At 34.6% G+C, this 17,409-nt stretch overlaps 1 long non-coding RNA gene across 1 annotated transcript; it reads left to right on the plus strand.

Annotated features, from left to right (window-relative positions):
• The first annotated feature begins 5,095 nt into the window (after nucleotides 1-5,095).
• Nucleotides 5,096-17,016, plus strand: LOC132618339 (uncharacterized). The gene is made up of 3 exons (XR_009574063.1): nucleotides 5,096-15,214; nucleotides 15,700-15,777; nucleotides 16,737-17,016. It is a non-coding gene; the product is annotated as an uncharacterized LOC132618339 (long non-coding RNA).
• The last annotated feature ends 393 nt before the right edge of the window (nucleotides 17,017-17,409 follow it).

Genomic DNA, 17,409 nt, shown 5'->3' on the forward strand with positions numbered 1-17,409 from the left:
AACTACATTCTCTCCAAATTTATTCAACTTCCATCTTCCACATATCATTCACAACCATAACAACCAAACACTAAACAAAATAATTGAAATATGATTCTTATTCATATATGAACATGCACGGCCACATACTAATTTCCTCTCCTCCATGAATTTCATCCATTTTAGCATACTACAACACATATAAACCATGTATAACACATAAAATAAGATTAGAATTTACCTTTCTTCTTCAACTTCTCACTTGCCTAACTCTTGGCAACTTGTATGATTTTGAATCTTTCTTGCTCCAACAACAAATCCACCTTGTTAAGCACCCTTTAATTAGTAGGGAATGATTTTTGAAGAATTTTTGACAATTTTCTTGTTGCCTTTTGCTCTTGGCCGAATGGCCTATAGGGTTTGCTCCTTCTTGTCTTGCTCTTGAATTCTCTAGAAACTTATGGACTTAAGATGACTTGGTCATCTCTTATTAATTCATAAATTAGATCCCACATGGGCCTAGCCCATGCCATGGCCGGTTGGGCCCTCTTTTTTTTCTAAAAAATTTTCAAGCCCAATTATATTTTGGCTAGTTCTTGTAAGTTATGAAAGCTATTCTTCCAATTTCCAAATTTGCCCTTGACCTTCCTCATTATTTCCACTTCTAAATTTTTCTTTCACAAGCAACTCATATGCCAAACAAAATAAAATATGACCTTGTTTGTTGTCTTCCCGCGATTGTCTCGAATTATCCGAATACGCAAAAATGCGGGATATAACAATTATCGTCAGACTTACGTGATTTATTCTCCTCATCTTATTAAATTATTTATTTATGTTTGTACTATCGTTGGGTTGAAGGTTTGCTTACTAAAGTGGGAAAGGGCCCGCACGACTTAGCTATATTGGGTCGTGACCCAAAGAAGAAGAGAAACAAAAAGAATCTTGAAATAGAGAGAGAAGAGGGGGCGAGAGTACTGAGACGAGTGAGAAGAGGAGAGGAGGAAGAGACTTACCTGGAGAAGTCAAGTGTTGTTGTGCAAGTGATGTTATGCGTCTATGTCATGTGTGCGAGTGTGTTGTGAGGTAGGAGATTTCTCTTTATTGGACCAAAGGGGAAATAAGGGAATGTGCTAAAAATTTCAAAGAGAGACTTATTTACCTGGGTGTTCAAGTTCTGGCCAGAACCTTTAGGATTCACAAGGCTTGGCTCTTTTAAATTAAAACACAGTTTCCAACACTTTTTTTTTTTTTTGCACAAACTGTGCAATTGCAAAACTACTACATATCAACTCTATAATCCTTTTCAAATGAAGTCCAAAAATTGTGAAACTTGGTAAAATGATTAAAAAATAACAAAAGAAACTTACCTGAAAATTAAAAGGGCAAATTAAATTAAAATAAAAGAAATATGGGTTGCCTCCCATAGAGCGCCTCATTTAACGTCATGGCACGACATATGTCAACCTTACCACTTTTCCTTTCACTTGGAGGATATGAATTATCGCCCCAAATTTGAATCAAGCTTACGATGACGCTCATGGGGCGGTAGTAGAAAAGCAAAGAGGCCAACTCTCCAGTATCGCATTTTACACTTTTTGGCCTTCAAGTGAGGAATGTCATTTTATCGTTTTGGCATGAAAAATTCCAAAATGAAAACAACTTGTTCTTCACCTCCAAAATCCTCCATAGGCTCGGTTAGTTCAATTTCCATATCACCAACTAAGCACTATGTTGAAAAATGGTTTGAATGCGGTCTAAGGCGCTCCAAATTCAAACTTGCATGAAGTTTGAATCCGCAACAAAAAATGCACTAGAGTCTTCAAATATTATGTTGTGAACTCTTCCATTCAATTCTTGCATCAGTTCACCAATCTCGGCATCAAGCATTATATTTGGGTTGGTCGGTTGACAATTCACCATTAGCTCTTAAAAATCAATCTTGACCTCTTCTTCATTGTAAACCAACTCAAAACTACTATCCATGGCCCTTTGATATTGTGCATCAGATGCCTCAATTTTTACATTCAATTCGGCCTCAAATTCCCGAATAGCAATTTCAAGTAGCTTCACTTTTTGACTTTGCTCAACATGCAATTTTAGAAATTCTTCCATCATCTGTGAAATGCCTTCACGGTGGTCCCCATAGACTTAAAGTTGTTGAGCTTGATTCATTAGCCAATCTTGACTCACAATTTTCACTTTTTCAAGTTCTTCATCATGGTGAGAGTCGTTCAAAGCTTGTAAAAAATCACCTATTGAGAAATCCATGTTCTCAACACTTTCTTGACTACTTTCAACATCCTCAAGTTGATGAGAATTATGAGCCTCAACCAATAATTTCATCTCATCCTCCAATGTGTGAATAGCTTTGTCATTGCAATTAATTGTTTGCCTCAAGTCCTCGAGTGCTAAGTTCAACTTTTCTTCTTTTTCAAGAATAGTCTCCAACATGAGCATTATCCTCTCATTTTGAGCATTTGAGACTTCTTCCACTTCTATAGCCCTATCATCATTAAAATCAAAAGTAGAATCGTCATATTAGGGTTTAGGGAAGGGAAGGACAAATAAGCACAATTAGTCCAATGGCCATTTTGACCACCACGCCTTTCACAAATACTCCACTCATAGGTTTGAGATTGTGCGCATAATTCTCCCCCGGGAGAATTCAAATAATTTGGCCATGAGTGTGGTCCTCCACAATAAGGACAAGGGTCATCAAAGTATGAACAACTACCCTCTGGCCAATTTCATTATATGATGCCATTTGCAAAACTATAAAAAAACAAACAAAGAAAATAACTACACAAAATATTCACAAGTTTGGACCAAAGCAAGTAAGCTTAAATCCCAAACTAACCCAAATACGCTAAATTGTTCCTCGGTAATGGCGCCAAAATTGATAACGTCCAAATTCACTCCTCAAAGAGAAAGTGTACACGATATCGCAATATAATTTACCCAACTATGATCGGGGTCGAATCCACAGGGAACAATATAAAGGTGATTAAGAAAGTTAAGGATTTATCACCGATTAAGCTAAGCCAAACACTTTTTCAATATTTGGTTTTTTGATTTAAAAACTAACAAAGACCAAACTAACCTAGAAAGCAAGTAAAATGATCAATGGCCACAAGCATGGATACAAGGGAAATTACTCTCAAGTGACGATCCAATGTATTTTACGATTTTACAACTAAGAGCAAGTTTTTGTTAATAGGCAATGATTTCGAAAATCTCATTGAAAGTCTTCCAACCAAATCAATGAATTTCACTCTAAGATTTTCCAAGCCTTTGAGTGTGATATTAGCATAATCAATTTAACCTCAAGTTAACTATCCTATTCCAAGCTCAAGTTATTAGATGAGATTTAAAGCCCCAAATCCTTGCTATTTACTCTTTTCCTAACCCTTAACTCTCTTTTCCAAGCAAAGTAAAGTTAACTAGGCACACTTCATGTTTGCAACCATTAAGAGACATGACATCTTGAAGAATAAATAGAGAAACATTAACCCACTTCATTAGAAATAAAAATCATTTAATACATAAGCATAACCAGAGATATAATCCAACTTTGCAAATGAAGATGTCCAAAAACAAGATCAAAGTGATGGAATAAAATGCTACATACTTAGATATACATTACAAAGCAAGAGTTGAAAAAATGGGTAAAGAATTTCTTATTGTGTGCCTCCAAATCTTCAAACCTTGGTGTAGTTTCTTGCTCCAAGCTTGGAAGATGGCCAAAGATGATAATAAAATCTCTCAAGTATTGCTTTTATAGTTCCCGAAAATTCCCCAATTAAAAGTGACGAAAATGGCCTTCAAATTTCAGATTTTCAGATTTGCATTTTCCAGACACTTTTTGCACTTTTTGCCAATTTTCTCATTTTCTTCAATTTGACCTCTTTTTGACTTGTTTTTCACTTGATTTTTTTCCGATCACTTCTCAATCATGTAAAACCTATAAAATGGAAGTAAACAATATTAAATGCACTATTTTTCTCAATCAAACAAGTCAAAAGTCTAAGATTAAAGAAGAAATAATTAGAAAATACCACCTTATCAACATTCTAAGTTTGAATTCATTCCAGGTAATTTCATAGGTAAGTATCTGCTCTTTATCCCCAAGGATATCACAGTTGAGTTGAGAGTCACAAAAAGATCCATAATTTTTTACTACACTTAGAGTAACAATAATCAAAGCCCAAAATTCTCTTACATCTAGTGATCTTTGTAGCTTTGGTAAAAGGTTCGATCAGAGCTAGAAAGGAGATTTTTTGAGAAGATTTTGTTCATTTTTAGTCTCTCTAGGGAACCTTTAGTGTTGATAGCCCTAACGTTCCAGATAAGAGATTTAACCATCAAAAACTAATAGGATTAAGAGGTATGGTTTGCCTGTGATCTAGTCACAGTAGTGTTGGTTGTGGTACTCTTATCATTACCTTTGTGAGATTTTTTTGGAGGTTTGGTATATCCCCTAAGGCATAAGTTTTATTTATCAACGGAAAAGGTCCAAAAATACCCTTAAACTATTGAAAAAGGCTCATAAATACCCTCCTTCCATCTTTTGGTCTAAAAATACCCTTCCATCCACCTTTTAGGTCTAAATATACCCTTAAGGTTTGTTTTTGGCTCAAATATACCCTTTAAACTAACAGAATATGTTTTTTTTTATCGGAAAAGGTCCAAAAATACCCTTAATCTATTGAAAAAGGCTCATAAATACCCTCCTTCCACCTTTTGGTCTAAAAAAATATGAACGAAATAAGTTTTTTTTTTGGTTTTTTTTTGCATTTCATGAATAAAAAAACGAAATAGGAAATTATAATTTTTTTTTTTTGCATTTCGTGTATTAAAAAACAAAATAGGAAATTATATTTATTTTTTTTGCATTTCGTGTATTAAAAAAAATAGGATAAAAAAAAATTCGTTCATATAAAAACGAAATTGGAAAATATATATATATATATATATTTTTTATTTCGTTGGTATATATATTTTCCAAGTTCGTTTTTATATGAACGAAATTAATTTTTTTTATCCTATTCGTTTTTTAATACACGAAATGAAAAAAAAATTATAATTTCCTATTTTGTTTTTTAATACACGAAATGTAAAAAAAAATTATAATTTCCTATTTCATTTTTTTATTCATGAAATGCAAAAAAAACCCAAAAAAAAAAAACATATTTCGTTCATATTTTTTTAGACCAAAAGGTGGAAGGAGCGTATTTATGAGCCTTTTTCAATAGATTAAGGGTATTTTTGGACCTTTTCCGAAAAAAAAAAACAAAAAAACATATTCTGTTAGTTTAAAGGGTATATTTGAGCCAAAAACAAACCTTAAAGGTATTTTTAGACCTAAAAGGTGGATGAAAGGGTATTTTTAGACCAAAAGATGGAAGAAAGGTATTTATGAGCCTTTTTCAATAGTTTAATGGTATTTTTGGACCTTTTCCGATTTATCAATAATCTCCCCAAAGTCTTTATTAACCTCCTTGTCTAAATAAGTGGAGCAAAAGTATCAATCAACTGTTCAACAGCTTCATCACTGTCGCCTTCACTAGATGATCTTTTTCCCATACTTTCATATTCATCTTCACTGTCAGATTCTCCTTCTTCTTCATCTTCACAGAATTCTTCATTTTCCTCTTCATAAGATGATTCAATAGGTTCATCCCTCGCACTAGGTTGCATAGTAGTTGAGATCTCTTTTGGAGCCTTGTCCTCTTCATCATCACGTGGTTTAGAATCAGAGCTCTCCTGGATTTGCATAGCTTTAGACTCAAGAATTTGAGTATCAGTGTGAGTGTTTTGGATATTACTGGTAAATTCTTATTGTTGATTCTTTTTTCAAATGGATTTAGTAGTTTGTGTAGGGTGCTTGGGTTGGATATTTGTGTGTTGTGTAGGCTTTGAGACCTTTTCTTTGTCTCTTTGAGTCTGCTTGTGATTTTTCTGCATTTGCATCTTGTGTTGATTAATGTTTGTTTTCTCAAAGTTAGTATCCTGATTGCTCTTGATCATTCTTGTTTTTTCCTTGTTTCTTCTGCTCATATTTCTAGTTGACATTAGCTTTGAGAACCTGCATAAGAGCGTTAGCAAAGTGGCATTGTGTTGCGTTTTCTTTTTGTGTGGTTGGATTGATAGTAAGAGGTGGTGATATCCTTGCTATTGTTGGCTTAATCATTGTGTTGTTTGGGAGTCTCTTTGTTGTTGGTTTTTCTTGAGTTGAATGAACCTGAGGCTTTTTATTCTTCTGATTACATGTACCTTATTGATTAAAAGCTTGCTTGTAATTCTCAGATTGAAATTTAATTTGTTCCCAAACAACCTGTTTGGTGTTGTGAGTCTGAGTCTCTTTTGCTTGGTTCATGTTTTCCCTATTTTCATTGCTCATGTGGTTGCTGCCTTTTTGAGTCTTTGCGTTGCGTTTCCTAGTGACATTTGTGAAGCCATCATCTTGTCCTTTATTGTCAATAGGTTGCATACTTTCCTTATTCCCATCTTCTTGTTTTTTAGCCTTTATTCTTGCATCTCTAGCCTTGGTTCTGCATTGGCTTTCCACGTGACCTTGTAGCTTGCAATATTGACAATAATGAGGAGCATCCTCATATTCAATGTCTAACCACACTCAATCTTCTGAGTCATCCAATATGTGAAACCCAAGCCAAATTTGATCAAGCCTTGGTTTTAATAAATCTATCCAAATTTAATATAGCCTTGGTTTTAATAAATCTATCTCCATTTAACTTTTGCAACATTACCCCTGGATTTTGAGTATGTTTCCATATCTGGTGCTACAGCTATGCCCAGTAACTTAGCATTTTAGAGATAATATCCCATCTAAACAAATGCCAGGGCAATTTGTGAACTAGAATCCATACTGGAACTATAGTAGTTTCCCTTTCAGGCTTAAAATTATGAGACCATTTAAGAACTGTCATGAGTGATTCTCTAATATGGATCCAATTCTTAAAGAAGACATGATTGTAATCGGTGATGTTACCAAAATCTAGGTAAACATGTTGAGGATCAAAATAAGCCACCCTAACACGTTCTTTCAGATGAAACTTAGAATGAAAGGTTGCCCTAATATCATCCATAGATGGCCTGCCGTTAAAAAATTTCCCAATAATTGTAAGCTTACATGATTAAGCTAGATTAACAAAGTAACCGTGTGCATCAAAGAAGACAGCCGGCTCACTAAGGTGAGTTCCATGAGTGATACTCACCGGAGTAACATTTTCCACCTGTTCGGCAAGTTTCCCTTATACTGTGGCAGCAAATGAAGCTTTGGCGATGTAGCTTTCAAAAGGTTTTTTGGGAGCGGATGTAAAAGCTTTGTTGGAGACAACTTTTGGGTTATCCTCTCCAGATTTAGAATTATCCTCATTGTTGCCTTCATGGGTTGGGAATTTGGGACTTATCAAACTTAGCGCAAATTTTAGGGAAATTAGAGGTCGGAACTTTATAATTTTGAGCATGTATGTTCTAATTGGGATTAATTATCTCCTGTTCCTTTTGGATTTCACCAGAACTCTGGTTTGGGTTACCAATGGGATGGGTGTTGAAAGATGTATTAGTTGTAAATTCTTTGTTATTGACAGGGAGAATGGAAACGGAAGGAGGAGTGGGTGTGGACGAAGTGGTGGCAGTAGAAGAGTTGATAGTAGCGATGGCCATCTGAGTGTCTTCATCCGGCGCTGGTGGTTGTTTGTCGGGCATAGTACTGTAAAATTCAATTGTTAACATATAGAGAGAAAGAGACTTCCTAGAGAGAAGTCAGAGCAAAAAAATAATCCATTTTGCTGATACTGTTGAATTTAGCTCTACTAAGATCCACAAAACGAATGGATGGGAAACCCCATCTATCTACTGACAGAAGACCTCTAACAGGAGAAGGGAGTCACTGAAGTTCAAATACATACAATTCTACATGGCATATGTCTAATCGAAAACTATGAAGAGGGAGATTTCAAAAAAGACATGAACACTGAATTCTATTTAAGACAGTTTCTTTTAGGCAAGTGATCATGAAGAAAAAGATCAATATGGAGTTATCTTTAAGACTTGTTAAAATAAATAGGATGAATTAACTTAAAATAAGAACAGACTAAATTCCACATTAATGCCTCAAAGATCTAACAAAGTTGCTGATCTTTCTTAGAATGCTTCTCTTATATTTAATGAGTGATGCCTTTTGTAAGAGTCACTCAACATAGCTTTAGAGAACAAAATTAGGTGACTGATTTACTAGCCAAGGAAAGAGTCAGGAAGCATGCATCATTATAAAATCTTGTTTAATTTGTTTGCCTTGTCAGCTTATGAGGCAAATAAATTAAGCATTTCTTTTATTAGAAAGACTACAGACTCAAATATTTTGGATTGCCTAAGTGCCATTAATAGCAACACATTTGTAATGACACATACCATATAACAATATTCTACCCCTTTCAACAAAACTAATAGACTGAAGTTGATTCTGCCTTTTTTGATGACTAACTCTCAAGGCAGCAACAGTTGTCTAGGACATATCTTTTGTACACAGAGTATTTATCTGCCATGATTTGCTTAGACAAGAGAAAACATCCTCTAGGTGCAAACTTGAGGAAAACATTCCCTATGATGAGGTGGGAACTTATTGCAGAAATGTTGACTCATGGGTTTCCTCAGATATTTGTTCATCTAGTCATGACTTGAGTGACCACCACAAAAATTCTCAATCAATGTGAATGGGGACATGGATACTTTGATGGATAAAGGGGACTACGGCAGGGAGATTCAATCTCCCAAATCCTATAATTTGTTATGATGATGGAATGCTTATCTAGAACTTTGGGTAAAATGTCACAACTACATGACTTTGTATTTCATCCAATGTGTAAGGGCCTGAAAGTTACCCACCTCATATTAGTAGATGATCTTATGATTTCTTTGTAAATGTAATAAAGCATTTGTCAAGAGAGCCATATAGGCATTGCACTATTTTTTAGAGGAACTGGTCTAGAGGCAAACCTGGATAAATCAAACCGATTCATAGTAGGGGTGTATAACACAATCAAAGCAAGATTACTAGATATCACAGGTTTCACGTTGGGAGACTTTCCTATGAGATATTTGGGATTGCTCTTATAACCAAAGAAGTAGAGTAAGCAAGATTGACATCAATTTATGGTTAAGATCACTGCCAGAATTTCTACTGCTTCTGCTAGACTTCTATCCTATGCAGGTAGACATCAAGACATGCATTAACTCAGTTTTGGTTTTTTTGCATAACTTCTGGGACCAGTATTTATACTCCCTGAAAGTGTTCTGAAATGCGTGAATAAATTGCATTGAGACTAATTATGGGGGAGTTCAGAAACAAAGAGGAAAGTGGAATTAGTTTCCTAGGAGAGAGTATGTAAGCCCAAAAAGAATGGAGGCCTCAATTTAAGGAACTATAAACTTTGGAATGCAGCCTCTGTGGGCAAACAGACATGGTTGATAAGTGAGAAGGCAGATCTACTTTGAGTAAAATGGGTCCATAAAGAGTATATAAAGAAAGATCTCAAGACTCTGGGAATATACTGCTCCCGATATTCTTCCTCCGTCACCTCTATCTCCAAATCATCAGTTGATATGATGAATTGATATCATTACCAATGATTACAATTTAATCAGTATTTACTAAAATGAAAAAATATTTTCCACGTTGATGAGTAAAAAGGGACTGCATGGGATTGAAGAAAACCGACATCTAGTAAAGCAGGAGAAAATTTGGCAAACCCATTTCGGGAGGCTTGTTTAATTCCATAAAGGGACTGCTTCAGGCGAACTGAGTTTTTCCACCTCTTCTCTAACTTGAAGAGCTGCGCCTAAGACTTTGAAGCGAAGGGAGGTTGTCGCGAGCCTTGCCTATATTTTTGTGATTTCATTCCCCTCATGTGGATAGTAGCTAGTATTGGAGGAAACTTTATAAACATAAGAATGTTATGGCAGCCTGGTAGTAGATCTGTAGCTAGTATTAATTAGATAAAAACATACTCTTATAATTAATGCTATTTTTTGTGTTCTTTAGGCTATTAATTAGTATTTACCTTTTTTTAAGAACATTAAAAAAAAGTAAATTTAGGTATACGCACTTTGCACGTGTCCCTATTCGATCACTATATAGTTATAAATGAAATAAGTAGCAGTAATAATGTAGTCAATTATAAAATAAAAAATTTAAAAAGTGTATATTCTTGAAACTGATTAATACTAATCACACTTAGCTAGATGAAGAAAGAAAGAAATCTGTCATACAAAAACATTCAGACATAAAATGCAAGTACTGATTGGATAAATTCTAAAATAAAATATTGATGAAAAATATATATTTAAACTACACATATATTTACCAATAAATATAGTACATCGCCGATTTTCAAAAGTTTTACGTGGACACAACTATAATTGAATCCAATGTTCACCATAAGCTAAAATCCAAATATTAGTACGACTAATATGAAAATAATCTTAATAATTTCCTAATGCAGATATGGTGGCCTTCGACATACTTACAATTTCATTGATATTGTTAGCTTTGCTCTGTTTCCTTTCCAACAAATGATTATTAAATTTTTATCATAAATAAACTATCATTATGTTTTTCCAACAAAGATTACTATTTCTAAAACTAATGGTACATACTTAGAATCTATAGAAATATTTGTCGTAGAAATTTTAAAAAATAAAAAATAATAATTTAATAACCAAGCTTTTTAAATAAATACTTATCGCTTGAAATTTTAAGAATAGCAAATGATTTCTATGAAAGGAAAAAAAAGAGGTAAAATTTGCCTTGTGTGATTAAATACAAAAAAAAATAAAAAAAAATTGTGGGGTTTCCTTGTAGAAAAACGTAACCTAGCTTCCTTCTAATTTTTATAATAATATAAAGTATTCTTACGTTTATAATTTTGTGGTTTGGTTGATTTTGGATTGTCGTAGGTTTTTTCTTTCTTAACGATTTATTTAAAGTAAAATTTTATTTGGTTTTAGAAACCTAAATATTATGATAACTTCTTCGATCGTTTAAATAAGGAATGATTTAATAAAAAGTTGTTTTTATAGTCCTAAACATTAGAAAAATTAATTTACAATTATGTTCAATGTGAACTCTATTTTTAAAGGATTAAAAAAGCAAAACTTTTGCTAAGGTTCAACGTGCTTGGCCTTCAACATACTTACAATTCACTTGCAATATTAAGTACCTTAATCTATTTTTTTTTTCTTCTAATTTTTCTGTATGTCCTCATTGACTTCTCTCAAAGCTAATAATCCATAAAAAGTCTTTATAATTTCCAACATATTTCTAGCTTTGCTCTGTTCCCTTTCCAATAAATGATTATTAAATTTTTATCGTAAATAAATGATCATTATCTTTTTTCAACAATGATTACAATTTCCAAAGCTAATGGAACAAATTTTAAAAATAGAAAAATAATTTAATAACCAAGCTTTTTAAACAAACTTATCGATTGAAATTTTAAGAATAGCAAATAGTTCCTATGAAAGGAAATAAAGAGGCAAAATTGGCCTTGTGTGATTAAACATAAGGACGAAGAACAAAACAATTATTGTGGAGTGTCGTTGTCGGAAAAGGGAACTTTCCTTCTACTTTTTATAATAATATAAATTACTCTTATGTCCATGATTTTATAATTTTGTGGTTTAGTCAATTTTGTACTGTCATGAGTTTTTTCCCTTTTCAACGTTTTATCTAAAATAAAATTTTAATTGATTTTAAAATCCTAAATATTAGGACTTGTTTGTTCGTTCGAATAAGGAATGATTTAATATTTTTTTATAATCCTAAATATTAGAAAATTAATTAATTTACAATTCTATTCAATGTGGCCTCTACTTTAAAGGTTATTTTTCAATTATTTTTTTGTTCTTATATACATTTTGTATTTATTGACACGATGTACATGTGCAACACACGTACACTAAATGACTATTAATATTATAAAAAATAATTAAATAATAACTTGATGAAAATAGGAAATGACAATTTTACTCTTTGTAACTTAAGTCTATAGAATTTTTATTTGTTCACTAAACGTTTATCAAAATTATAGGTAAGCTAAGTGATGAGTTTATGGACAGTGTTTCATAGACGGCAAATGATTTTGTGATAAATTGTTTGCTTTATAATGATTCTGGTAGATTGACTATGGATGAACTAATTAATCATCCGTTTATTCGGAATGCAACTTGACCCTAAATTAAAGGAGATTATGCCACAAATAAAGCATTGAGTATGGAAAAATATTTCGAACCAAATATTGAGATCTGCTCTCCCAGTTGGTATCTTCTTCCTTAAACTTTAAACAAGGAAAACAATATTTTTCATCTAATTTGAAGTCCGATTTTTTAGTCAAATAAGGAAAGATTTAATAAATAAATTGTAGAGTCTTTAAAGGCAAAAAGTTCAATCAACATTAAGAACCTTCATGCTTTTAAAATAATTTGGATCATCTCTCAAAAATATTTCATTATTGTACCACGTTTTTTATTTTGAAATCAATTACTATAATATAATTCTCAGAATCTATAATTGAAAATAGTGTTCCAATACCATCTTAACTGCATTTATTAGAAAATAACACAAGTAGCTGTAGCTACAAAACCTCTCACGTTAGAAGTATTTGTAAGCTTACACTCCCAGAGCAAATACATATTAAAGCAATTAAATGTTGTTTTCAGAAATCATCTTAATGCATAAGCTCAACAGATTCTGTTTCATATCGATTATGCGACATACATATTTTAATGAACTTATAAAATTTAATGCGACGATGACTGCAAATCAATTAAATTATTAATTAACATAAAATACTATTTCAAAAATCAAAACAAAGGTATATTGATTACCTCACAATTTGTTAACTCTGCCCAGCCATACAACCTTAAATTCAATTTAAATTCTTGTGATCACATGGCCTGATCTTACCAAAGAAGAAGTGTAGAAAAGCAAAGGAAATCATAAAAAATTTCATGCAAAACAAGTATAATAAGAGAAAGAAAGCACTAACTCATGTGCATAAGAACGAAAATCCACACACTATTCTTTAATAATTCTTTGATATGAGAAAAACGATAGATTCACTTTTTTTTTTGCTTCCTATTAAGTACAAAAACTCATGAATCATAAACATCCAAGTCAACTTTCTTTATAGCATATGCCTTCCTAAAGCTGTGATTCTTCTATATTTGATGTACTTGAGCCTTCAAAACAATAACAACAACAAAATATCCAGTGTATTTCACAAGTGATATTTGAACCTTCAAAACCAAAAGCAATAATGAATAATAATTTATGTAAAATATAATTATTTTCATAAGTTGTAGACTCAAGCTTAAAAAGGTATCCAAGAAGAGCTAAAATGTAACGACCTGCTTGGTCATTATAGTCTTTTCGACATTTTTGACTCTTCCCCGAGCTTGTTAGCTCACTTTTGACTCGAGAGGACCGTTGACACGTTTCCCGAGGTATTTAGATATGATTTGGGAGACTTTTTGGGAATTTGGGCTTTAAGCGAAAAGAGTGGACTCAAAGTTGACTTTTGAGTAAACGGACCTTTTTTGGGAATCCGTCCATTCCGAGAGGTCCGGATGGTCTTTTAGAACTTGTGTGCATAATTGGTCCGGTTCTCAATGCACTCAAGTGCACTTTAAGACTTGGATTGGGAAGTTAGATTTGAGGTATCAGGGGTTGACTCGGTCAACTAGACCTCCGTCGGGAATTCCGAGGCCACGGGTGCGTTCGTAGAATGTTTTTATGTGTGCCTGCATATATGGTATGTGAGCAGATGGCCTCGAGTGATAGTCTGGATTTTGGGTTGAGATTGTGATTTAAATTAAGTAGGACCAAGACAGAATACTTGGAGTGCAGGTTCAGTGGCCTACCGCGTGAGGCTGACGAGGAAGTGAGGCTTGGTACCCAGGCCATTCAAAAGAAAGGAAGTTTCAAGTATCTTCGGTCTATTATACAGGGAGATGGGGATATCGACGACGATGTTTCACATCGTATTGGTGCAGGGTGGATGAAATCGAGGCTCGCCTCCGGAGTGCTGTGTGATAAGAAAGTGCCACTAAAACTTAAAGGCAAGTTCTACAAAGTGGTGGTTAGACCAACTTTATTGTACGGGGCGGAGTGTTGGCCAGTCAAGAAATTTCACGTTCAGAAGATGAAAGTCGCGGAAATGCGAATGCTGCGGTGGATGTGTGGGCACACTAGGAGGGATAGAATTAGGAATGAAGATATCCGAGACAAGGTGGGAGTGGCATCGGTGGAGGACAAGATGCGGGAAGCGAGGCTGAGATGGTTTGGGCATGTGAAGAGGAGAGACACAGATGCTCCAGTGCAGAGGTGTGAGAGGTTGGCTATGGATTGTTTCAGGAGAGGTAAAGGGAGGCCAAAGAAGTATTGGGGAGAGGTAATTAGACAAGATATGGCACAGTTTCAGCTCACCGAGGACATGGCCTTAGATAGGAGGTTATGGAGGACTCAGATTAGGATAGAAGCCTAGGTGGCTTATCCTTTCACCATAGTAGTTGTAGTTTTGCTCATTTGTTTATTGCCATTTGATTTCTGCATTTGATTGCTGCTTATATTTGTTGGGCCGTTGTACTTTGGTTATCTTATTTATCTATAGTAGTTAATGCTCCTTTCTTTCCGGACTGTTCTACCATGACTTTCTCGCTTTTGTTATTCCTTGTTTTCATATTGTTTTCGATATGCTTAGCCCTATCTGACCTTTTGTCTTGTTTTCTTCTCTTGCTTTCCTCTCTTGAGCCGAGGGTCTTTCGGAAACAGCCGCCCTACCTTTCAAGGTGGGGGTTAGGTCTGCGTACACTCTACCCTCCCCAGACCCCACATGGTGGGATTATACTAGGCTTGTTGTTGCTGTTGTTGTTGTTGGCGGTGGTGTCTGGTGCCTGCTCTGGCGGCACCAGATTCGTAGCAGCGGCACCGCTATAGAGGTTGCCAGGCGGCAGAAGCGGCTAGTACATTTGTTGGCTGACCGTTGTGGCGGTCTGAGTGGCCGTTGAGGCGGGACCGCTGTCATGGAAGCGGTATCGAGCAGATTATTTCATTAAATGAGTATTAAAAGCCCTAAGTCAGTCATTCTTTGTTATTTCGACTTTGGAGTTTTTGAGAGATTTTCAAGGTGATTCTTGGGAGAAACTCTTGGTGGTAAGTTCTTCTATTTCCTTTATTATTCCATTATCCTTAATCACCTTAGGATTCCATTATCATGATAGTTCCTTAAGGGTTTGATGATTAAAAGAGGGTTCTATGAGTTCTTCTTTTTAGGCTTCTAAATCTTGATTTATTGATTGGGTTAGCTTATTTAAGCATGGAATTGATGACTAGAACCTATTATTGCATGATTCTTCCAAATTAGTAACTAATTTATGGGATTAGAAGTTAGGGTTTATACCCAAGTTTGGGGGTTTTACCTAGTATCCGAATTTGAGTAATTTGTTGGTTATTCTAGCTTGTAATTGATGGGAATTGATCACTTAGAGCTTAATTTCATGATGAGGCCTATAGATTCCTAATTTCCCCTTTCTAGTTCATAAACCCCATTCCATAGGTTGGGAGTTTGGGTCTTGAATAGAAGTAGGGTTTCATTGATGTTCTTCCTGATTCTAATTTCATGATTCGAATATGCTTAGACTTTCATTATCTCGAGGCTTGAAGGAAAGGAAAGACTAAGGTGTGATTGTTGGAAACTTTGTTGTTCGGCCTTCCAGGTAGGTTACGATTTACCTTATGGTGAGACTTCGATTAGTGAAGCATATATTTAGACGATATTTTCAGAGAATACATGTAAACCTTCGGGTATGAAGTTGGGTTTGATATTGTCTTAGGTTGGGCCTTGTTGTGTGATTTGGGGCTAGCCACCCCGTTGTGTTATGACTTATATTGTTCCTTTGTTATTGGCTTGATTCCACGTAGAGATAGTGGATATTGGTGACTATTGATATACCTTGATGATATTGTAGCACCTTACTTATTGTTGTTTTGAGACGAGGACTATGATTCTATTTTAGCTTATTGTGTAGCTTTTTGTTGATATTGTTGGTGTGCCCATGTGAGGTACTGTTGATATTGACATTGAACTCATACATTGCATGCATTCTCATCTTTCATGATACACTATTGATACATTGATGATATACAAGGAAACACTGTGATGAGCTGGGCTCAGTTGGATGAGAGTGACGTGAGGACCGATGTCCGATGTTTATTCTGGAATCGAAGTATAAATGCTGGTAGCGATTGCCGAGGTCTTTGTTGGAATCGTGAGGGTACATGGACTTCACGGGTCCCCCATGGGTTGTGCTGCTGAGATGTGATGTTCCATCATCGAAGTACATGTGTACGGTGCATATGCATTGCATTCACACTTCATATATTATTGCATTGCATTGTACCATGGCTTCTATTGTGATATTCTTGTGATGTATTTGTGATATATGGATTCAGATTGAATGTACTGAGACTTGACATAGTTGAGTTTAGATGCTATAACATAGGTGATGACTTGTACTTGATTATCGACTCGTCTTGACTTATACCGTGTTGATTTACTTGTTTATCTTACTTTATTGCCTTGATATATGTTAGTTAATTTTGGCCGGCCTATGATACCTACCAGTATTTGTTGTTTGTACTGACCTGCACTTGCTGCATTCTTTTATGAATGCAGAGTTCCAGGTTGGTTTGACCTATACTCCTCGTGGCTGATAGTAGTTCGAGGATTGTTGTTTCGAGTCTTATAGGGTGAGCACGAGGACGTTTGCCGCCTTGAAGATTCTTCTTTATTTATGTCTTACTTGATATTCTGAGACATATTGAGACAATTGATGTATTATTATTACTTCCAGACTTGTAGATTCTAGTTAGATGCTCTTGTATGACCAGACCAGCTACTGGGGTGGTTTTGATGTATTTCCGCATTATTTATCTATTTATATGTCAGACTTACGTAATCCTATCTCTTCCGCCTACTTGTTTAATTATTCATGTTTTTATGATTGTTGTGATAAGAGTTCGCTTACCGAGATGGGAAAGGTAGGTATCTGCGCAACTTAATGAAATTGGGTTGTGACATAAAGCTGGGATTTCAGCACGAAAACATTCAAAGCATAAAGAAAAAGAAAAGAAAATTAAAGGTGTGAAGTGGTCTGGACAAACCTGAACGGTATCCATAGCAAGTAGAAACAGTCGCGTTCACTATTAGGTTCTTTTGTAGATGTCTTCTTCTAACCTAAGTAAGTTTTTAATTAGAGTAAAAAAAAGTAAATTTTTAATTGATTTTAAAATTCTACATATTAGGAAATTAATAAATTACTATTTTGTCTATTGCAGAGTGTTTTAAT

This window comes from Lycium barbarum, chromosome 11, assembly GCF_019175385.1.
Source record: "Lycium barbarum isolate Lr01 chromosome 11, ASM1917538v2, whole genome shotgun sequence".
Lineage (NCBI taxonomy): Eukaryota > Viridiplantae > Streptophyta > Magnoliopsida > Solanales > Solanaceae > Lycium > Lycium barbarum.